General features: G+C 35.6%; 1 long non-coding RNA gene and 1 pseudogene across 2 annotated transcripts; both read right to left on the bottom strand.

Annotated features, from left to right (window-relative positions):
- Positions 1-1,481: 1,481 nt before the first annotated feature.
- On the bottom strand, positions 1,482-24,947 carry LOC18441228 (putative mannitol dehydrogenase; annotated as a pseudogene). The gene is made up of 7 exons (XR_016044920.1): positions 24,274-24,947; positions 23,464-23,577; positions 22,653-23,125; positions 19,589-19,625; positions 6,169-6,540; positions 5,015-5,172; positions 1,482-1,975 (listed from the first exon to the last, which is right to left on the bottom strand). The product of XR_016044920.1 is annotated as a putative mannitol dehydrogenase (transcript).
- On the bottom strand, positions 20,192-21,992 carry LOC148779691 (uncharacterized). The gene is made up of 2 exons (XR_016043629.1): positions 20,909-21,992; positions 20,192-20,751 (listed from the first exon to the last, which is right to left on the bottom strand). It is a non-coding gene; the product is annotated as an uncharacterized LOC148779691 (long non-coding RNA).
- Positions 24,948-25,002: the final 55 nt, after the last annotated feature.

Consider the following 25,002-nt stretch of genomic DNA (forward strand, 5'->3'; position numbering starts at 1 on the left):
CCTTCAACAGAGATAAGTTGCAGTTCAGATGTGAAACTTCGATCCAACACCACACTTCATCTCCACCGTCGATCTTGAACGTTGTGGATTCACAACTTATCTAACACGTACGGACCGGGTTTTTATGCGGTCAAGCCCGCATATGTAAAAATCTATTAATAAATCTGTTTTTGAGATGGATTTTTGGATTTAATTTTTAAAGACATGTAATCTCCAACATTGAGATCATGAATATGAAAAAATAAATAAATTTTAAAAACTGAAAATAATAATTCTAGTAAGAAAACATTTAGACCATTGGTTAAGATTGTATTTAGATGGAACATCCACTTGCTTCCATCTTTAAGATGAATGCTTTATACTTTTTTTGGACCGCATATGCAGTCATGCGGTGCAGCCGAGACAATTTTCCAACACCGTATTATGAAACTATTAGTGAGTACGATACAGAGATTTGCTCAGCTAGAAACGATAGTATAACAATACCATTCCTTTTTTTGAACATTGAGGATAACAACACCATACAAAACATAATCTTGGTTTGAAAGCCTCAAGTGAGAGAGAGAGAGGGGTCCAGGACAAAAATCAGTTGGCAAGAGCAAGAACCAGTGCAATAAAGAGAGAGAGAGGGAAAAAGAGAGAGGTATCCAGGACAAAGATAAGTTGGCATGAGCAAGAACCAGTGCAATAAATCTCAAAGGGGAAGTGGGGATATTGGGTGAATAGGATAAAACTTATTTCTTTGTTTCTTTAACAAGAGGATGCCTTTTTGATTTGAGATATGGGAAGAAAAGGGTTAAAGGTTACCCCCTGTTAAGATCTTTTACTAATATTAAAAGAGAAGACTCTCCATGTCTCTCTCTATTGCAACCCATCTCTCTCTCTCATCTTTTTCTCTGATCTCTGTGCCATTGCTCTGCGCCTTTGCCTCTATGAGTACTCCTCTGTCTCGCCATTGATTGCTGTTCAAGATCTTTGCTCCCCACAAAAACCGTAAATCGATCAGGTAAACGTGACCCTTCCTCTAATTTTATTTACTGTTATCAGTGAATGTGTTTTTTTCTTGTACCATTCATTTACTTCTATCATGCTCAGACATGTTTTAGTATTGATCAATTATTGATCGACTCTTTTTACTTGCATCATACTCTGTTTTCAGCAGTAGCTAATCATATATCTTACAAAACTTTCATAGTTTTTTTGAGAGATTAAATGGATCTTTGAAATAGGTCAATTCTGGCAGGTATAATGAGGTAAAACTTCTCTTAAACATCTTGAGGTAAAACTTAAAGTCTCTGTCTCACTGGTTTTGCATTTCCAGTAGTGATGCTTTCTTTGCATATAGTATATACAATTCTCGAAAGAAAACCAGATGTATTTGGTGTTTAAAAAGCGGAGCCGTACTGAGCTCTTGCCACCACCTTTGAGAAATGCAATGAAATAATTAACTTCTTTATTTTTTTTTTGAGAGATAGTAATCATGTCTTTATTTTTGTTCAGAGCTAGGCTTCATAGCCAAACATCTCAAGTTTCATTCTTATGTAACCTCGTCAAAAAAAAAAAAGACAAAAAGAATGTCTTAAGATGCAAAAGTGGATTTTTTTTTCTTTAGAGGTCAAGGATAAGATAGCGAAAGATTGGCGAAACACAATGCAACTGATCAGATTCTGGTCCCATGGATAGTTTTGGAGCCAAATCCAGATCCAATGTATACTATTCAGATCCGGATCCGATCCGAAAAATTATCAACCCAAGGCCTTCACCCCACTAACTAAAAGCACTTAAGTAGATAAAAAGTTTGCTACATCAATAACAAAGCGATATCTCACATTAGCTTTGGCCAATTTCTCCAGGCCAGTGTTTACAAAGTCCATCTTTATAACCTCAACATCAGCCATGATGTTGTGTCTTCCGTAAAAATCGATCCTCTCTTCTGTGTTTCATCCCACCAATTAATCCTCCCCCAGTTAGCTTCCTTCTTGTGAATACAGGTGAACTTTGTCACAATATGGCAACTTGGGCAATTTTTTTCTAATAATATTTTGCCTAAAAATGTTAAAAAAAAAATAAAAAAAAAGAAAAAAACAAAAAAGGAAGAACAAAGATAAGTGCATGTTAGAGATGTTAGAAACTGTATTTTTGTATATTTGGGCTTTAAGCCCCCATAGAGGATGAATTATTGAGTTTGTCAAAGATGTGAACAAAAGCCCTTAGGTGAAATCCAGTGAGAGAGAGAAAATATGCATTGGGTCTTACTCATAGAGTTCGTGAATTTCGAACTATTGAGATAGAGAGAGAAAACAAAGTTCTCTCTCTTCTGTTTGCCTGTTAATTTGCAGGCGTTGTCGTGATAGGTTCCACTGGCATGAAAACCTAGGTAAATCATGGATGTCGTGCTCCTCTTTGACGTCGGACTCTTGTTGAGTCAGATCTGAAACCTGCCTCTAAATCCCCTGCTTTTGAAAAATAGCCATCGAAAATGGTCGATCTACCCTATTTAAAATAAAAAAATTCCTATTTTCCTATTTTTGCTTCAGGATGTTGATCTCAGGGTCCAAATCCATCTGTGGAATAGCAATTGAGTCGTGTTTCGACTTTTTGATATGTTTTGCTGTCGAGTTGTGTTCAACATTATGATCTGTTTTGGATTTTATTGTTCTTAACTCAAAATCTAAGGTCCAACAGTTCTTGTTTATCCGCCGTTGATTTCTGTTGGCTCTTCTAAGTGCCTCTTGTTTGATGATCGAATTTCTCAATCCTGGTTGATGATCGAGTTTTTTGTTACTCGATCATGTTTAATGATTGAGTTTTTTGTTACTCAATCATATTGGATGATGGAGTTTTCCGTTACTCCGTCATGTATGATGAAGAAGTTTTTTTTTTGTTACTCAATCCTGTCTGTCCCAGAGGCTTCTTGATTTGCTATTATGCGAGATTGCTCTGTTCGAAGCTTCGGTTTCTGAAGATCGTTAATTTGCAGCTGCTCAAGCTTTTTTTGTTTATGCTTTGTTTTTAAGATATGCCTTCAGTTTTCCAAACTCAAGTTGACTCACGTTGCTCTCTCTTAACGCATCTTGAGTTTGAGGGAGAATGTCGAAATATAGAAACCTGCATTTATTATTGGAAACAATATTTTCCTTCTTTTTATGAGTATCAATATTAGGAAGGAGGTTCATTATATGTGTTAATTTCTTTAATAGTATACAACTTTGTAACTCTATAAATTAAAGCTCTTGTTCACATTTTTTATAAGCTCCATAATACATTTACTATTGGTGCCTGAGGCTAATGGCGAAGATTTCCTTACTGCAATTTCTCTCCATAGGAGAAGAAGGCAAATGGACAACGGAATTGGCATGACCAAGGCTGATTTGGTGAACAACCGTGGTACCATTGCAAGGTCTAGAACCAAGGAATTCTTGGAGGCTTTGCAAATGCTGATGTCCGTATGATTGATCAATTCGGTGTGGGTTTGTACTCGGCATATTTGGTTTTGTAACCACAAAACACAACGGCCATGAGCAGTATGTTCCGGAGTCGCATGCAGAAATTACTTTGGTTTCATAAAACATAATAAGATTGATTTTTTTTGGGTTACTTGGTGCAGATGACTGAAAAACATATCCAAGAGAGCTCTGAATGAAATTTTGGGATGACGTAGAGATGGCAGAGGTGGCTGGAGTGATCTTGAAAACAATGGAGGAAGCCTAAGGATGTGGTTTTAGGGCATGAAATTGATGGATTAAGCCAGAACTATATCTTCACCTCTTATTTCGCAAGAAAAACAAGGTCACCAAAAAAATTGGTTGCAGCGGCCATCCGGATTCAGATAAGACGATAAAAAAACAAACAACCCTAGATCAAAGATTCATTCTCCCAAGGCAAATGTTGCTTTATTTAATCAAGATAGATCAAACAGGTAGATCGAAACCATGCTCTGATACCATGTTAGAAATTGTATTTTTGTATATTTAGCCCTTACGCCTCCTAGAAGATGTATTCTTGAACTTATCAAATGTATGAATAAGAGCCCTAATTTACAGGGTTATAAAGTTGTGTACTACTAAAGAAACTAATATATGTAATGAACTACCTTCGTAATATAGATACACATAAAAGAAATAAAAATATTGTTCCCAAAAAATGAGTACATGTTTCTATCTTTCCACGGAAGAAAGGTGAACATACATTCCTTTTATTTGAGAGGATCAATATAGAGCTCAAAAATAAAACTCGAGGCATATAGCAGGCTAGAACATTTAAAATTTTGATAAAATCTAAGAGCATTTTGCAATATATAAAGACCAGTGCTCGCAAAATTGAACCGGAACAGTTAATTGGACATGGGCCTGGAAGTGGCTTAACCGACCTAACCAGTAAACCGGCCAATTTGACCGCACTAACCGGGCAAATTCCAGGCAATCAAAAAAATATTGAAAAAAATAAAAAAAATACAAACAAAAAAGTACTAAATTATGAAAAGCATATAAAAAATGATTAAAACAAAACACATTCAAATGAAGTTGAAAATTAATGAAAAAATCGATTTTAAATAATCGATCTATGTTTAGGGGTATTTTTTATTTTTTTAAAAAAGATGGAAAAATATAAAAGTGAGTATTAATAACCAAAACAAATTTTAATCTTTACCTTAATGTAAAGAATAATAAAAAATACATTACAAATCAAAATTTTTAATTTTTGAGAATTTATATACATTTTTTTGACTTTTTTTTTTAAATACCGGTTGATCACCAAAACTGCTCGAAACCGAAACCAGCCAGTGATCAGTTCCGATCTAACCGGGCAGTTAGCGGTTAGATCGCTTGATTTTTCTAACACTGATAAAGAAACACACACATGAAACCCTTCATGAGCAGAGTATTGTAGCGCTTTGAGTTAGGAGCATTATTTCTTGTTTTTTGGTTAACTTGGTGTGGGTATATATGAGAAGGGCCTTTGTTCTATCAAATTGAATAAGGGCACAGTATTTAACTCAAAACTAACTATTTACTTACCAATTAGTAATGGAATAGCTGGAAATTTATAGGGCTTCTCTGGCACACCAACAAAAAATAACTTTCCATTAGGCTTTATTAAATTTAACAATGGCACCAATTCATGGTAAGCTGATACTGTATCCTGGATACAATCGAGTGTCCCCATTGCAGCCTGGCAAAATGAGAAACCGAAAAGAAAAAGTAAAACTAAGAAAAACATAAAAGAAACACCACAGAAACAGAATGGTTTCAATACTTGGAGAAAAATCATCTTTAAAACACGTAAAAATTAGAATGTAATGGAAAATTAAGAACCCAAAACAGTATCCAGGATATAATCCTTGATGGCTGACACCATGTCGAAGTTATAGTCAAGAGGGCGGCAAAAACTAGAAACCATAGACACCAAAGACAGAAATGGATTCAATACTTGGAGAAGAAATCATCTTTGGAACACATAAAAATTGTAGTAGACATACAATAAAATGTTAATTTTCAATGAGGTTCCAATAACTCGATTGAATTTAGTGAAGCAGCTAGTTATTCATTAGTGGGGTCAGAGCCATGGTTCTTGTGGCTCAAGGAAGAAACTAACCACTCGACAATCCTTTGAGGAAAGGCATATTTGAGTACTTTTCAAAGGACAAAAATAGTAACCGAAAGGACTTTGTGATCCAAACATATGGAAATATCTTTATTTATTTATTTATTTTGTATTGATATTGCGAGTTATTTCCCTTGATAAACTATCAATTAGAATTAAACTCAAATTGATTAATTATTATACCTTAGGATCCAGCAAGCTTTTCAAACTTCTCCTCCGAAGGGTCGAAGTCGCCATTTCTAGAAGGCTTCTCCAACAGCGACATAGCACTCCGCCTCTTGGGCCCTCTGATATAACGCATAGCTGCTCACATCACACCCTGAAACATGGGCAATTTTCGGCCTGAGCAGTGGCCTCCTGCCACAGTCAACGGCCTCCCTTTATTTATTTATTTATTTTGTATTGATATTGTGAATTATTTCTATTGCTAAACTATCAATTAGAATTAAACTCAAATTGATTAATAATTATTCAAAAAACAGAAGCCAAGTTAGTGCTAAAAGAACAGTTTAATTTCAATGATTAGTAAGATAATAAATCTGCTTAAAAAAATTGATTTCTAACCTTCATTTGCTCCGAATCACGGCTAACAAGAAACTTTTCCACCTTGAGTCTTTCCATGGCCTCCTTGTCCTTGATAGGAGATGTGCTAATGCCTGTAACCTTGAGCAGATATGCCTTAACAAACTTCACCGCAATGTGGCCGAGCCCGCCAAGTCCGACCACCCCAAGACATCTGCTAGGCTGCGTATGGCCATAATATTTCATGGGGGCTATACACGGTGGTCCCTGCGCATAACAATGGAGTACTAGCATCGAGAGGGAGGTTTACTGGGATATGAAGGACGTAGCATTTATGAACAACAATCTTGTCTGAGCAGCCTCCAAAGAACCCCCCTCTCGATGCTAGTGTTCCATTGTTATGTGCAGGGAGCACTGCGTATAGGCCCATGAAATATTATGACCTTACAGAGCCTAGCAGACATCTTGGTTCGACTTGGCAGTCTTGGCCACTTTCTGGTGAAGTTTAGTTTGCTAAGACATTTGGGCTCAAGGTTACAGTCATTAGCACGAAAAAAATTCGTGAGGAAGGTTTTCTCAAATCTGATCAAGTAATCTTCCCATTAATAAAAGGTGAGCTGGGAAGCACAGTCTTTACATGATATAATTACATGATATAATGGATGATCTAAGAAAGATTTAGTCCTTGAAACCTTTGGAAAAATGGCATGACGTAAACGGTGAGCTAGGAAACAATAAGTCTTAAACTGATATAATAAATGAGTTAGGAAAGACTTACAATCCTTCACGTTTGGTTCGTGTGAAAATAATTTCTGAAAAATATTTTCACGTGAATTTTTTTTATATGGTTATTAGGTGTGGGAGTATTTTCACAACAATTGGTCTCAATCATTGTTCATAAAATCGCCCTATCTAATCGTTAATCGCCTAGTTAGACTTGGCCTGTTCTGGTTTTGGGCGGTTAGGGTGATCAACCGGAATTTAAAAAACAAAATTAAAAAAAAAATGTATATAAATTCTCAAAAATAAGGAATTTGATTTGTAATGTATTTTTAAATATTCTTTATATTACGGTAAATATTAAAATTTATTTTCTTGATTAATACTAATTTTTATATTTTTCCATCTTTTTTAGAAAATTTTAAAAATAACCGTTGGAAAATATAAAATGGGTTAAAAATCATTTTTTTCATTAATTTTCAATTTCATTTGAATGTTTTTTGTTTTAATCATGCTTTCTATGCTTTTTATATTTTAGTAGATTTTTTTTGTATTTTTTTTCGATACTTTTTTGAACCCCGGTTAGAGCGGTTGAATTGGCTAGTTTACTGGTTAGGTCGGTTAAACCGCTTTCAGGCTCATGTCCGGATAACCGTTTCGGATCGATTTTGCGAACACTGGTCCCAATGTATCGTTTCACGACATTTAGCAGCTAATTAGTATGAAAATATTCCCGCACCTAACGACATGAGAAATTTTTTTCATTTGAAAACATTTTCTAAAAAATGTTTTTACACGAACCAAACGTGCTCGATCTTTTAAAAAATGAAGTAGCTAATTTAGTCCCTATTGTTTCACTTTACTCCTAAAAGCACAGCGTCTAAGTTAGATATCTTTATTAACAAAAATATATTTAAATCATAAAAGACATGATTGAGTTCACAAATAAAAGAAACAATGCATAGAGGGAGATTCTTTTCCAGTCCGTTTGAAAAATCTCCTCTTTTCAGTTTTTAATTTGATTTTAGAATTAGAAATCTATCTTATCAAAAATATATTTAAACCATAAAAGACATGATTGAATGCACCAATAAAAGATACAATGCATAGAGGCAGATTTCTTTTCCAGTCCGTTTGAAAATCATCCTCCTTTCATTTTTAATTTGATCTCATAAAGAAATAACGTAAGGTAAGAGAAGTCTTCAGTTTTTGGTTTTAAACAAATTTATTTGCCTCTAAACATGCTTTAGCAAATGTGTTCTGCCCACTTCTCTCTTCTAAGCTCGCCGTTTACACTTCATGGCTGCGTAAGTGTTTCCGTGTTGGAACAATTACGTTTATATAATAAATTAAGGAAAAAGTTCACCTCAGGTTGAGGCTCTAAACAATAAAAAAAAGTCTGCAACTCAAAAATTTAGTAGAAGAAGTTGCTTGCATGCTGACCGACCATCTTGATCTTTAGATACAACATGCATTATCTAAACCATCAATTTTTAAGATTTTCAAGTGTTTATAGATCTGCGTAATATACATTATATTTTTAAGACGCAAAATTTCATAATGACAAATAAAAAAAAATTTCAATCCATCAAAAAGATTTGCTAAACGATATCTTTAGACACTATTTGAAAGTGCACGTGGTCTAATCCTATACAAAGCACACCCTAAATAAAAGGGTATTACAAGGTGGTCCATATCCATGCAAATGTAGACAGAGGTTCATCCCACATGCCTTTTTTTAATTTATTTTTTCCAGTATTGCAGGGGAACAATTTTGGGTACGTCAGATGTTTAAACATTGATCTGACCTAAAGTTGGGCAGTTCAATGTCTGTAACATCAAAATGCCTTATAATAGTTATGATGCCCTGTTTTTTGTTATAAATCGGACTGCCTTCGATATTAGACCGATTTGATGCCCCTGACGACGGACCTATAAAATGTGGTTAGACAGTGGACATTGTACCCTTCTTTAAATCAAACTGGAAGACTAACAAGATTATTTGATGTTTCAAACATTAAAACCAACCACAACTATTATAAAGTTGTCCAATGTTGAGGACATTAAACTACTTAACTTTAGTTAAGTTCAATGTTGGAAACATTAGAAAGATTGCAATTATCCCTTTTACCATCAATAACTCTTAACTTTAAAAAAAACAAGAAAGGTTTCTATACTTCCTCTAGCTGTCCAATTTTGATTAAGAGACTCACCGTTTGATCTTAGATACGACATCTCAAAGTATTTTATTTTTAATTTTTTGTATACAAATTGTATGAATATGAAATTTGTTAAGTGCCATCTTCTCATTGGGGCGCACCTATAAAACATATTAAAAATAATTTTTTGATAAAATAAAATGATCAAAATACCCCTTGAAACTTTCAAGGGTATTTTGGTTATTTAATTTTATTAGAAATATTTTTATATATATATTTTTCCGTTAGTGCAAGTTTAATATAGGACTGGACATACAAAATTTGGTGTCAAAATAGTTTATAGAAAAAAAAATAAATAAATAAAACAATGTAGAGATGTGACATTGTGATTGGGGCAATCTTAGCTCTCCATTCAGAATGGACGGTTAGATAAGGGGAAGTATATAAGTTTTATGTTATAGAGGAAGCATAGAAAGCTTGCCCAAAAAAAAAAAAACTCTGAGCTTTAAAAAAAATTAAAATAAAAATACCAAAATAAGGGCAATATTGTTAATAATAATTAAAAAAAAAAAAAAAGGGGCAAGCAGGCAGGATGGAGCTTCATCTAAAATTCACAAAAATATAGAGCATTGTGTAATACACCTTTTTTATTTATGGTGTAATTTTTCCTTGTATAGTTGTTCATGAGGGTTGTCGGCCCCTTGAGGGTGGCGTGACCACATGGTGAATGAACAGTGCTTGCAAAATCGAACTGGAATGGTTAATCGGACAAGAGCGTGGAAGCGGTTTATTCGGGCTAACCAGTAAGCCGACCGATTAAACCGCTCTAACCGGACATGTCCAAAGTGATAAAAAAAGTGTTAAAAAATAAAAAAGATAAAAAAAGAAATCTACTAAAATATGAAAAACATATAAAGAATGATTAAAACAAAACACATTCAAATGAAATAAAAAATTAATGAAAAAATGGATTTTAACGAATCAATTTATGCCTAGGGGTATTTTTAAAATTTTCTAAAAAGATGGAAAAATATAAAAGTGAGTATTAATGACCAATTTTTAAAATTTTTTTACCATAATGTAAAGAATATTAAAAAATACATTGCAAATCAATTTTCTTATTTTTGAGAATTTATATACATTTTTTTAAAATTTTTCTTTTAAATACCGATTGATCACCAAAATTGTCCAAAACCAGAGTTGGCTACTGGTCGATTCCGAGCTAACTGGGTGGTTAATGATTCGATCGCCCGGTTTTACAAACACTGTGACTGACTGACTCGCGAGTTGTAGTGGACCTATTATTATCACGTACAAGCATAGAAAAGGCTAAAAGATTGAAGGTAATAAAAATTGTTTAAAGTAGAAGAATCTCTAAAAAGCAAACTAAATTTCAAACAACTTTACAAGTCCAAAAAAGATGGAAAATTATACAGCACATGAAATTTGGGAAAATTGTTATATAGCTATAAATAAAAATAATAATAATCCAAGAATAGAGCAAGGAAAACTCACAAATCACCATAAAAATTCAAAATTATTTAGAAGCATATTCATGTATTTATCAAGTAAAAGAATATAATTTTTATGACCTTTTCATGTGATTGAGTTTTTATCTAGGACTCAGCTAAACGAGATGCCGAGTCCGCTCACTCGATCGAGTCTGGATGACTTGGCTGAGTTCAAAACCTTCTGTGTGTGTTTGTGTGTGTGGGTGTTGATATATATTTAGGCCTTTATAACTACTTTTATAACAAAAAAAGGCATATATCTTGTAGATTCTTGAGCACATCGAGATGTTGTAATACAATATATCCTATTTCTACGGCTTCGAATCCTTTTTTTTTTTTTTTCGCATCTGTAATATTCAAAGTCGAGAAGATCAGTTTAAATGTTTTCCAAACAAAACATGGTTTTTCTTTTCTGTTTTTCGAAGTGGGGGTATTCAAAAAATTATGTTTATCCTATTTTGAGCCCAGTGGACATTATTTATGTTACTTTCTCATGAGTGACGATATTATAATTTCACTGAGAGTTCCTATACCACACTCCTGTGGGAGCATATTGTGCATATACACCCTCACTCATAATACTTATTTAGGAGATTTTTTTTTTGTCTAAAATTTTGGGAACCATATAAGAATTACTAGATGATTATTTTTAACATAAAAAATTTGAATTTTTTAGTTTTGTAACACTTAGAAAATCAAAGAAAATTGGTACGCATTCTAATAATTTATACATTGATAATCAAATCTTTTATTTTATTTATTAATTTTTGTATTATAAATCATGTAGTGTACTATTTTTCTTACAGTTGTCAATAATACATTTTAAATTAGATGATATTATAAAATATTTTGGATTTGTTATTATTTATATAATAAAATAATTATAAAATATTGTTGGTATATAATATTATAGTAAGTTAGGTTGTAATAAGTTGGGTTTTTTTAGTGAATTAGAGTTTTCCGCCAATTCGAGATTTTAATGGCCAATTTTTCATCGATTTAGTCAACTCTTTATTGTAGTCCATATATGATTATATACTTAATCTATGATAATTCTATGATTTATTTTGTGTGATGTAAATTTAATAGTCAACATAAGTTCATACAGGGAAATAACATCTCAATATTCATAAATTGATGAAAACAATGAAAGTTAATAATGTAGTACCCGCATCTCTTACTGGATTCCTAAAAAACAACATTTGTAATAAATTTTAATAATTTTTTTGAATTTTTTTAAGGCTTAATCCGAGCGATTCTGCCTGATTCCAGATCCAGATCGATTTTTGGGATGCCCAATCCGGGTGACCGATCCGTTTTTTAAACCACTGGACTGGACTTTTAGCCTACTTTGATTCCAAAAGTCGTGTGCTACAGAAGTTTTATTGGAACTGCATGCATTTGGAAAATTCCAGGATTAGGTTTTGAATTTTTTATTAGTTGACTGCAGTATTATTTTAATTTGTTAATTTAATATTGGATGAAGATTCTATAGGGCCTAGACTTTATGAAAAAAAAAAAAAGCCTTTACGTCAAATGCCCATTTGGAAAGCACTTTTGGAAATGAAAATCTCTATCATCATCATCATCATTATCATGGTTTTTTTCCAATTAATTAGGATCTGCTACACGAATTCTGATCCGTCATTCTAAATCAATTTTTAACACTAATAATATAATTTGAAACTAATAAAATAGTATAGATCTTGCAGATATATGAACACTTAATTTTAGAGTGAAATGGACGGTCTAGATAATTTGTTAGAATATACACGATTTTAAAGCTTAAACTCCTAATTTTTTTTCACAACTAATATGTTCGAGCTTAGATGAACGATGTATAGGTTTTATAATGCTTGAATTGTAATTTTTGATGAATTATGAGGTAGGGCTTTACTTATTTTGATAGGGCCGCACCCCTATTAAACCATTTTCCTTTAATATTTACATCATTATTCATTGTTACTTGGAAAATAAGGGAAAATAAGGGGAAGTGAGATTGGGTAGCGCTTCTTTGGACTTTTACGTATTTTCTTGAAAACAAATATCTAAATGTTTCTTATAAACTTTCTTTCATCCCAAATTTAGATTTGTATTTCGTGCGTTATTCTCTTTCTCACATTCTAAGAAATTTCAAAGGTCAAGCCACGTAAGTGTATTTTCATGAAGACAAAGATATAAATGTTTCTCTTAAACTTTCTTGCAAGATTAGATGTATATTTTCTGCTTTGTTCATGACTAATTGAGGTCAAGCTACCTATTGACCTCAATTAGTCATAAGCGCGGTTTTGGTTTGTCATGACTAATTGAAGGTCAAGCCACCAATTAACTTCAATTAATCATGAACACGGTTTTGGTGAGTTAGCTAACTCGCCTAATTTTATGCATCCTCACATGCATCACATGACCATTTTTTGACCTCTTCGAAAGTTAGTGCCTCCACTAAAAGTTAAAATGGATGGTGAAAAAAGAAGTTTACAAAATATATCAATTTTATTTTTCAAAAAAATATTTTCTCGATTTATGATCATTTGCAAACTCTGAAAATTTGTTTCTAGGACCGTCCAAACTAGACCTAAAATACCATTAAAAAATCACACGGTTACTCGGAAACTTTGAGGTTCAGATTGGATCTCACGTATAATGAGTATATTAACCAGCGGGGTAATTCAAGAATAAGCAGCGTACGTAAACAAGCTTTGTTCGCAAGTTGCAGGAACAAACCACACATTTATTTAAAATATTGTATTTTGCTTTGTAAATATTATGAGTTATTTTAAAATAATATCTGCTTTATAATATAGTGGTTTGGAAAATATTATTTTGTCTTAACTATAGAAAGAAATTATGAGATTATTTATCCCACATTAAAGACTGGGTAAAGAAATCATACTTAATGAGCCTATCTTTTTCATTTATGTTCTAACCAAAGGGAGTGAAGGCCAATACAGAGCGCTCCTGTGTTAGGGTACATTGATGTCCAAAAAGAGACAACGTATGACTGTTCGCTATCATGTTGCATGTCAATTGATCCATTTGAAGAGTTGCAACACTTCACCCGATGACACTTCAAATAGTACCACAAGTGCTTGAAAAGAATTTTCTCGAGACTTATTTAAATCCTTGAAAAAAAGGAAAAAAATAAGTATTATACTGTTTTATGAACTCTTTATTTTCACAAAGAAATAATTATGGTGCTCTAGATCTCACAATATTTGTGTTTTATGAGTGGTGAGATAATGTTTACAATCCTCAATATTATAATAATATATTATTGTTTCAATTGAATTATATATTTTTTAAATCCTTCTTTTATCTCACATAGATGGTCCATTAGCTATCATGGCAGGTGAAGTGCGTTGCTCTAGGGCTGCATCACTGACATCATCACCCTCTTTTATTTGTTTTTGGGGTAATTCAGTGGGGGAGTACATGCCTTACCTCCTTTTTAACGGTTAGGTTTTCGACGCTGTCAATGGAATTGGAGCGACTAAAATATGGGGCGCTACAACCACGAGCCCAGCCCCTTTCCCACATCATCACCCTCTTTATATAATAGATAGTGCAGCATACCCAAAAATCTAGATAAAATTGAGATTCAGGTCCGCACCATTTATTGTTGATGGAGTCATAGATTTTAGGGGGCGCAGAGCAACTGCACACATAAACAGATGTGCGCAAGTTAAATTGGTGCATATGCATGTGGATGTGCAAACGTTTTCATAAGCCAACATGCGCATGTTAGGCATATGCTGGTTGGCAAAAACACATTGCTAAATATATTTTTGGAAAATTGTTTCATGCATGTCGGATCGTATTTTTACATATGCGGTCTAGAAGTATAAAACATCCATCTTAAAGATGGATGTAAATATGTGGCCTATCTACAAAAAATTGAAACTAACGATTCAAATGTTTTCTTAATGAAACTATTATTTCTATTTTTTAAAATTTATTTATTTTTTCATATTCATGATCTGTATACATATTATTAAAAATTAAGTAAAAAAATTTATCTCAAAAATAAATTTATTAATGGGCGTACATTTCTACATGTACAGGCTTGGCCCGCATGCTAACCCCCCTCATTTTTTTCCTAAAACTTATACAAAATATCTTTGATTAAAAATAATAATAATTTATTGTTAATTTTTATTTTGAGATCTAGAAGGTCATCATGCACCGTCTATCAAACGGATGGCCGGCATTCACCTGAACAACCACCCCATTTTCCCCCTTTGCTCTATATGAGATTTCAACTTCCATTTCATTTATTTTAATTTGCGGACAAGAGAACTACATATCCCCGAAATCTTGTGTCCAACTCCCACTAATAGTTTCAACCAAGGTTTAAAAAACAGTAAATGTGGATCGAAATTAGCCGATTCAAATCGAAAATTATTGGGGGTGATTCGAATCGAAAATTATTGGGCGTGATATCGGAAACCAGCCAATTCCTCATGACAACAAATTCTCATAAAACTAAACCAGTTTTATGCCAGAACCAACCGGTTGTGAGCTGGTTTTCTGACAGAACTCGGTGGTTCCGTAAGAAAACAAGCAAAAAACAATCGGTTCCAATTATTTTTATTTTTTTCAATTCTTTTTATTTTTAAAAACAACTAATTCCAATTATTTTTATCTTTTTAGTTTTCTTTTTATTTTTATAAACCTTTTGCACCAGCCCAACCGCCATATGCGCGCGGGAAGGCCTTGAGCGTGCCATATGGCGTAACCCCTTCTCTCTCTCTCCAATTCCTTAATGAACTACGCTTTCTCCAAGTCCTCAATGAACTACGCCCTCTCCATTTCCCTAACATAAACACGCCAATTTTAAAAGAAACTAGACTTCGACCTATGCAAAGTGAAAAAATAAAAAATTTTGTAGAAAACTCAAGTAGAACAAGGCGCCAATTGATTAACACTTCAAATATATTTTATTGGGTGCGGTTTGTACAAGGCCCTAAACAATAAAAAAAAGCAAGGCGCACCTTTAAATAGTGCAAAAATATGTTGTTTCAGTAATTTTTGTGATGGTCTGAAATTTATTTTCATTTCTAATTATAAAATTTAAGATTAAAAAACAGTGTAAATCGAGTAGACCTACGAACACTTAAAAATCTTTAAAATTTATGGTGTAAATACATTACAAGATGCAATATTTCAGCACTTGAAATTCATTTTTTCTCATGTCTATACATCTTGAGATTGATATGAACTCATAATCGGTCTTCAATGGTAAGGGTTTGCCCCAAGAGCATATAACTTAATTTAATCTTAGCGTGCCAAGAATTTGCATCTGATGAGCACTTACGACTTCGCCAATTTGTGGCAACTCTAACAGGACTCGCATTCAAGTGGTATATGCCTGATTTCCACCGAACTCAGTCCACACTTGGGCTACGATAGAACATCAATTCGATGAGCACTTTTGTGAGGTGGAACAGAAAGTTCAAGCTATTGAGCTTCTTACCATGACTCAAGAACCTAGTGAGCTAGTGGATAAGTTTATCCAAAGGTGGAGAGATCTAGCAGTGTAGCAAAACAACCCAATGCTTGAGGCTGATGAGCTAGTGGATAAGTTTATCCAAAGGTGGAGAGATCTAGCAGTGTAGCAAAACAACCCAATGCTTGATACTGATGAGCTAGTGGATAAGTTTATCCAAAGGTGGAGATATCTAGCAGTGTATCAAAACAACCCAATGCTCGAGGCTGATGTCATTTAAAAATGCATTTGCAACATGCGCAAAGAAATCTCATTGCATGGGGGGGCATCAAACTCCACCACCTTTGCCGATACAAATACCAAGGCGGTCCAGGTCGAAAGCTTGCTCAAACAACATGGAGGAATAGAACTGCAAGCCTCAGGTGGAATTGGCAACCGGTATTTCAACAACCACTCAGGCCCATGCAACAATCAGCAAAGGGACACAGTTAGTGTAGCAGTGACCACTATCCCAGCCTGCAACCAAGTTCCAATTCGTACACCTATTGCAATAGCTGTAGATATAGGTATTCTAAAAATACGAGGAGCAATGATTGACAATGGCTCTATTTTTTGTGACATAAGTCCCTTCCTACGACTCATGAAATAAGAATTCTCACAACAACAGGGTCTACTCGACATGGATTAGGCATGGCAAACCCCCGTGAAGACGCTAAACATTGACACCTCAAGAGGGCTTTCAGGCTGAAGCTGCAAGACGAGCCACAACATAAACCATATGAGCTAAGACATATGAACCAGGTACCTCCATCTGAAGTGAAGAATGAGACTACCCTCCAGGAAAAGCTTAACAAAGTTTGCAGTTTTGACAAGACCTGGAGCATATTATACATATACTCCCTTGCTCATAACACCTATTTAAGAGATTTCTTTTGTCTAAACTTTTGGGAACCAAAGAAGAATTACTAGATTATTATTTTTAAAAGAAACAATTTGAATTTTTAGTTTTGTGACACTTAAATCTAGCGCTTCAAATGTTGGAGGGTCTCGATTCAATATTGAGGCATTGGTTTGTTCTAGTACGCAGCGAATTTATTTGAAAATTCTTTTTACTGAGATTATTCTATGGATTATAGATATTCATCACCAAAAATTGAGATCTAAAAAGTATGCCCAGCACGCATTTTATCCATGGGAGTAAATAGATAGTACACTCCCCGGATAGTAGAAAATCTTTTGCCTTTTATTAACGCAAATCTAGACCCAATGTTGGGCCATGAGATCAGTGTATAATGGCCATTTTGGTATAGAAAAAGAAAGTACAAAAAGGGAAAGGCTAATGTCGCCTGCATGAACCCATCTTGGGGTTGTCGAGCTCCAGATAGGAGTAGTACTAGCATTGGCCATTAAGTTTCAACCCAAAACCCAAAGGTCAAACCAATAACATATGGAGATAGGAGGTAACATATGGAAATAGAAGCGTATGAAAAATCGGGCGATTCCTTTAGATTGTCCTAGCTACTCGGGCTCAGCTCCTTGCCGAGTCTGAAACTTTGTACTCGGGGAGTCGTCGAGTTTGGCAACCGCCCAAGTTCCTAGTATTCTACTTTTTTGAACAAAACTCATTTGAGTTTTCTGCAGCATCTACCATGCCTGTCAGACATGACTTTGGCATGAGACAAGTTCCTACCTGGGCAAGCATAGAATGATATACTTCGGAGCCAGCTAGTTTGGCATGTTTTAATTATTGGGAAAAATTATGTAGGGCGCCATCTTTCGACTTTTATTACAGGATGGGTCGAATTTTAACGAAAATTACAACGATCCCAAGTGAGGCGGCTTTTTTATTATTCTCCTAATTGCCCCACCTGTCCGGCATGGCTATGATAGGGACCATAGTTACCGGGAGCACCCAACTAGGGTGGCACTCCTGCTCCGGAACCCAGCTCCAGCACTCCATAGCCAAGATCTCATCCGGAACCCTGTCCCAACTTTTTGAGAGCTCGTTCCTAGTTTTTGGATTCTCGATCTCATTCACAACAGAGCTCGCTCTCGGTACCGCACAGATCTTGCTCCCACTATCCCACGGAATACATTCCGTAGCATTGTAGATGCGGTTCCCGGACAAATTAAATCCCTGCTACCAGAATTTTAGGATTGCGATCCCTACGTTCCCGGAATTCCATCCTTAGGGAGGATCCCACCATAAACAAAAACATAGCCACTCACCATTAAAACAGTAGGGTTATCAATTAAAAAATGCTTGGAAATTGAGCCTCCAGTACTCAAAGCAGCTATTCTAACCCTAATTCCGAATGAGTGATTTTTGTGTACTCCATTAAAATGTTAATTTGCTTTTCCAAATCATTTACAAAGGTTTTTCATTTGAATTCCTATAAAAAACCAGTCACCCCAATTCTTGAATTCATGAAGGCCAGCTTTTATAACATACTTGAAACCCCTTTGTAAATTCAAGCTTTCATGATTTCCCTGTAAAATCAACAACTTCCCATTTGATTTCTTTGCGTTTTGCTTGAGTTTTTCGAAAAATTAAAGGAGCTTTAGCTCTTCTCCTCCTCTACTGTCAAGGATATCACCAAGCTTCACAACCATGGAGTTTCCTGCAATCTAGTGATCGTTTTTATCAAAAAATTTAGCCATTTTCAGAGCTTGTTTGGCCCTTTTGGAGATCGTCATGGAGGTCCCCAACTGCTAGCAAGCGATGTTGAGATGGACATGTGGAATTTTGTTGTTGTTGTGCTTTCTGAGGATAGAGAAAGAGTCCACTCATTGTGAAGTCAACGAATGTTTTCATGAACTTAGAGAGGGAGAGGGACGTGTCTTGGTAGATCGGTCCATTGGATCAGGGGTGTGGAGGTTGAAGAGGTGGTGAATGTCTAGTTGAGAGAGAGAGAGAGAGAGAGAGAGAGAGAGAGAGGACATGTGGAGATTGGCTCCAAATTAAGCGGAATGCGATCCAACCTTGAATGGAGCTCGATTCATTCCAAATAAGAATGCATTTTTCTTAGATAGGGTGCGACTCAACTTTAAAAGGGATCTCGTTCTTATTGTCTATGGGAGCACCATCCTAATGAATGTGGGAACACAATCCCATTTTACATTGAACACGTTCCCATTAAATAAAGATCTTGATCCTAATGCATAAAGAAACACTCCCTGTTCATGCAGGATCTCGATTCACAACTTTTACCTTCATCGAAACTCGTTCCATGAGCTCTACAGCTTTAGAAAACCCTCGATCCAACGCTCCAGCTCCCAAAACCAAAACATTTCCCGCTCCTGATAACTATGGTAGGGACTTGCCACACAAAAATACTTCTTTTGTGTGTTTTAACGGTCGTCGGGCATTTCCACTACCAGAAAATGCATTTTTCTTGACGTTGTCTGGGAATAGTTATGCGGACAATGCATTTAGTCCTGCGCCAATGGACAATGCATTTTGGCCGTATTATTAACTTCATTGTCCTTATGTTCCCTTCTCTCCCTAAAAATCACCATTTTTTATCTACGCCAGAATCTCAAAAATTTCCAGCCAAAATCTGCATAATGTCCCAATTTTGGGTCAAAACGTCCCATTTTTCAAGCCACAACCACTCATCTCTCACCTTTTACACCCCCACCTCGTCTCTCTCTAAAATCGACCTGCCCAAAACACAAAATTTACGATAATGGTGATTACTGACGGTGGGGTCACTGGAAATATGGTGGCGAATATAGCACAGGCTTTGAAGCAAAAGGCAGGAGAATCAATGGCTAAGATTGCATTGCCTGTAAATATATAGAAGAAAGGGAGAAGTGGGACTGGACTCGAGGAGCTAGTGTGTCAAGTTTCAGGGGATTATGGAGAAGAAGAAGGATTTGGAGGGTTTGGTTGGAATCGTTGGCCGTGACAGGAGACGGCTCTCTTGAAAATAAGGTTGGTTATGGATGCTTGATGCTCTTAGGGGGTTAAGCTTCATGCTCATTTTAGAAAAGAGAGAGAAAGGAGCAGGGGCCAGGGACAGGGCCGGGGACGGGGGATGGTAAAGAAAATTCGCCGATGGTGAGTTACATTAATAGCTATTGTGCATCCAAAATATCATAGACCATCAATAGAAACAATATAGCGTCAAAAAAATAACATGGAGTGAAAATACATCAACATACCTCCACAAAACACAAGGACTTAACGTGATTCAATTATAAATCATGATCTACATCCACGAGAGAATGGTATGAGGTTTTTTTTATTATTTTGATGGAGATTACAAAAGAGAATGAGGTTCAAAACTCTTACATCCACGAAAGAATGGTGTGGGATTTTATTTACTAATTTGATGGAGATTACAAAAGAGAATGAGGTTCAAAACTCCAATTTACAGCAGCTTTACCTTTCTAAAAACATGATCCAAACACATTACAAGTGTGTACTTTCTCTGTCTAAAATAGAGCCAGCAGCTTAGCTTCAAGAACCCAACAAAACTCCTCTTCCAGCACTTTCTCTCACTAGAAATCAAGGTAAAAACATGGCACATCACCCTACATGAGCTCTCTCATTTTCTTCTCTTGTTCTTACTTTTTTTCAAGCAAAGAGGAAAAAACCCTTTAAACATGGGACTCTCAATGCACCCCAACCTTTGGATCGAAACAATTCAATGGTTTAAAAGGAAAGTATAGAATGAAACCATTTACCTTCGGTATAGGGTGGTCACATTAATCTTGACCATTGGATGTGAAATTGGGTGGCCGCAATTATTCCATAAACCAAGTTCAAACTTCAAAAGAAACCCTGTGACACATCCAAGCTTTCAAATTTCACAGCAGATGGATGTGAGTAATTGTGACCATCTTATATCTAAAGTAAATGATCTCATTATATACAATCCCTTAAAAATAAAGAAGAAAAGTTAAAACAAAAATATAAATAAAAGAAGCCTAAAACCCACCTGTGTGATTTGGCTTTACACATGCAATAATATGGAGGTAAATCTTCATGCTTGTTTTGGATTAGAGAGAGAAGGGGAAGTTAACCTTCATGCTCATTTTGGACGAGAGTGAGTGGGAGAGGAAGAGAGAGAGCCCATTGCCAGAAAGAGCCTGGAGAAAATTGTGCAGTCCGGGATAGCTATTGCCGGATGGGGTGGAAGAAAATGCAATCTGGCAATGGACTCGGACGTCAATAGACTAGAAAATAATCTTGTGTGGCAACTCCCCCTATCGCGTGTTAGCAATGCCGGACAAGTGGCGCAATTACGGAGAAGAAAAGGTCGTCTAGAAGGGGGGTGGAGGGCTCGGCATAATTTTCATAAAAATTCGACCCATCCCATAATAAAGGACTGGGTAGGGGCTCAGATAATTTTCCCTAATTAATTAATTATTTTTAACAGACTCAGACAAGTCTTTGACAAGACTCATGCTGATGACCCTTCCTGTTTCAATTCGAATCTATGGATTCCAAAGATAGCAAATTCCAGATAACGGAGTTCGTTATGTAAAATAGGAAGCTAAAAAAGAGAGCCAAATCATGCATAAAGTTCTTGTAAAGAGTACAACCTCATTTTACTGCTTTATCACATTCATTTATTGCTCAACTACATTAGTGCATCAAAATACTTTAAAATGTGAACAACTTCCTCCTAAGGGAAAAATAACAGTAAATAGCAAACCACAACTCATGATGAATGCCTCACTCAACTAACTTGAAGCAGTTAAGTAGATAAAGAGCCTCAACTTTGGCCAACCTCTCGATGGCAGTGTTCACATAGTCCATCTTTATAACCTCAACTTCAGCAGTAAAGTTGTGTTCGAAGCAAAAATCGATCATCTCTTGTGTCTCTTTCATCCCACCAATTATTCCTCCCCCAATTAATTTCCTTCCTGTGAGTTCAGGGGAACTTTGTCAGACTATAACGATGTAGTGCTAGTAAAATAAATCCATAAATATGCTCGACAATGAAACTTAGAGGCAGATTGAAGGCTAGACTCTCTGAACTTTTGATAAAATCTACAACATTTGTAGCAATATATACAGGCACATACCCATACACAAATGAAACGCTTCATGAGCAGAGTATTGTAGCACTTGAGTCATCAGCATTATATCTTTTTTTCTGATCAACGTAGTGTGGGTATATATAAGAAGAGCCTTTGTTCTACCAAATTGCATAGGTGGACAAGATTTAACTGTAAACTAACTATCTGCTTACCCATTAGTAATGGAACAACTGGAACTTGATAGGGCTTCTCTAGCACCAACAAGAATTAACTTTCCATTAGGCTTTAGTAAGATTATCAATGGCACCAATTCATGGTAAGCTGAAACCGTATCGAGGATATAATCCATTGTCCCCATTGCAACCCCCCAAAATTAGAAATTGAAAGGAAAAGTAAAAATAAGAAACATAAAAGAAACACGACATAAACAAGATGGTTTCAGCACTTGGAGAAAAATCATCTTTAAAACATGTAAAAGTTAGAATCCAACAGGCATGTTGGATTGTTAATCAGAAGTAACCAACAGGTGAGAATTAAACTTGAATTGATTAATTATTACTTAAAAAACCAAAAGCCAAGTTAGCTCTAAAATCACAACTTAGTTTCAATGATCAGTGAGAAACTACATATTGCTTTAAAATTTTGATTTCCAACGTGCATTTTCTCCGAATCATGGCTAACAAGAAACTAATCAACCTCGAGTCATTCAATGGCCTCCCTTTCCTTGCTAGGTGATGTGCTGATAACTGTAACCTTCAGCCCAAATGCCTTAGCAAACTTAACCGCAACAGGGCCAAGCCCACCAAGTCCTACCGCCCCAATATGTTTAGCAGGCACTGTATGGCTATAGTATTTCATGGGGCTATACACAGTGGTCCCTGTGTAGAACAATTGGAGCACTAGCATTGAGAGGGAGATTCTCTGGGATACGAAAGACATAGCGTTTGTGAACAACAATCTTGTCAGAGTAGCCTCCATAAGTCATTGTGCCATCAGAGTAGGTTGAGTTGTAGGTCGATATCATTTTTGAACATAAGCACTCGAGGCTCTGCTTGCAATATTCACATGTGTGGCACGTTCCTACCAAGCAACCGACCCCGACCTTGTTCCCAACCTTGAACTCCTTTGCATCGCTTCCGGCCTCTAATACTATCCATACTATGTCATGCCTGTCAATTATTGTCTATCAAAACTTGACTAAAAAACTCCACTTATTATTGTATAAAAACTGGAGAAGAATATCCTAAAGCTATAAAAATTTTACTTATGAAAGAGATCAAAATGTCATTTATTTAAGTGTAGGCTCATGGGAAGAGCTTTTGGCTTGGAAATTTAAAAAATAATAAACTGTCATAAAGATTTTTGACATTCATATTTCAAGATATTTAAGCAGTGTTTGTGCATTTTTCGTCTCCTTATTTCAAAGGAGTAGAGGAAAGATGTGCTTGAATCATCTAAACCCCAATGAACTTGTTTATGAAAAAGAGACTGAGAAGATAAGCTTTACCCCGGAACAAGTGGATAAACAGAGAACCCAAATTCATTACGAACAAAGTGGAGATCAGTGTGGCATATCCTACAATAAAAAACCCTTATTGTTACATCCTCTGGTTCGGTTGCCCTGCAAACATTCATCTCAAAAAATTCAACAAATAATGCAATTGATGATATAAAATTCTACCACCATACTTCTCTGTTTTCATTATTTGCTCAGCCATAAAATGCCAATAGTTTATACCTCTAAAGAATTTAAGAATTCAACAAATAATGCAATTGATAATATAAAATTCTACCAACTGCTTCTCCGTTTTCATTACTTGCTCACCCATAAAATGCCAATAGTTTATACGACTCAAGAATTTACATCTTTCCATTATAAACTATGATAACTCTGATCAAAGTTGTTTCAGGTACTGCTTCCGGCCAGGAAAGAGAAGCATAGGCATTTCATCTAATAGAGGGTATGCTTCTTCCAAAAAAAAAAAGAAATAGTGAATCCTAGATTACATATAAAACGGCATTCTCATAAAAAATGTATCTACTTTTTTGAAACATTGACAGCATTGTCAAAATATCTTTTGCAGGGTTCGATTGGTTTGGAGACCAAACTTAGAGGCTTCGAACTCTTTGGCCAAAGCCAAAGAATTAAAAACATTAGCTGGGATCTTTTACTTCATAGGAATATTTCCATTAAAAAATGCCATGTAATTACAACAAATTAAGCCCAAATCCTTTGTATTCTTTAAGTAAATGAACTCATTTGCTCCACACTGTATGATAAAAAACAGTCGACAAAGAAAAGGCGGCGATTTGATACCTTCGAGAAAATTTGAAGGGGGATAGAATTCCTGAGGTGTCCCTTGCAGCCCACCCAAAAGCCTGTTGAGGATGTTCATGTTCAGGGGCAATTGTCGACATGGTTAACAAGATTAAAAAATAAGAATGAAGCTTAAGGGTCACTGTTAAACCTCTCCTTTAGTTTGAAGTACATTAGCTAGGCCTTAGCTCTTCTTTGGTCTGCTCTATAAACTAAAATAGCAGCACCTTAAGAACGAGGAAACGTCTATTTCAGTCCACCATCACTCATCTCTCTCCTTTCCAACCCCTCCCCACCTTGTCTCTCTCTAAATCGACCTCCCCAGAACACAAAATTTACAAAAAAAAAAAATGCAATAAGGTGTGTCTCAATTCAAGCTAAGGCGTCCTGATTTTTTCCGGCCACATAATAGTGATTTCCGGTGGTGGGTTGCTGGAAATATGGAAGCCAATATAGGACAGGCTTTGAAGCAAAAGGAAGGATAATCAGTGGCTGAGATTGCATCGCCTGTAAATATATGGACGAAGTGGTAGTGCAATCGAGGAGCAAGTGGGTCAAGTTTCAGGGGGGTATGGAGAAGGACTTGGAGTGTTGGTGGGAAGCGGTAGCCATGACAGGGTACGGCTTCTTGAAAATAGGGTGGTTTATGCCCCATATCGTAAATGTGTGAAGATAAAAGGGAGGCAAAGGTGTTTAAAAAGGGATCATGCCTTTCAAACGCCATGGCAC

This window comes from Amborella trichopoda, chromosome 11 (assembly GCF_054954075.1).
Source record: "Amborella trichopoda isolate Santa Cruz 75 chromosome 11, AtrichopodaSantaCruz75HAP2 v2.0, whole genome shotgun sequence".
In the NCBI taxonomy this organism is placed as follows: domain Eukaryota; kingdom Viridiplantae; phylum Streptophyta; class Magnoliopsida; order Amborellales; family Amborellaceae; genus Amborella; species Amborella trichopoda.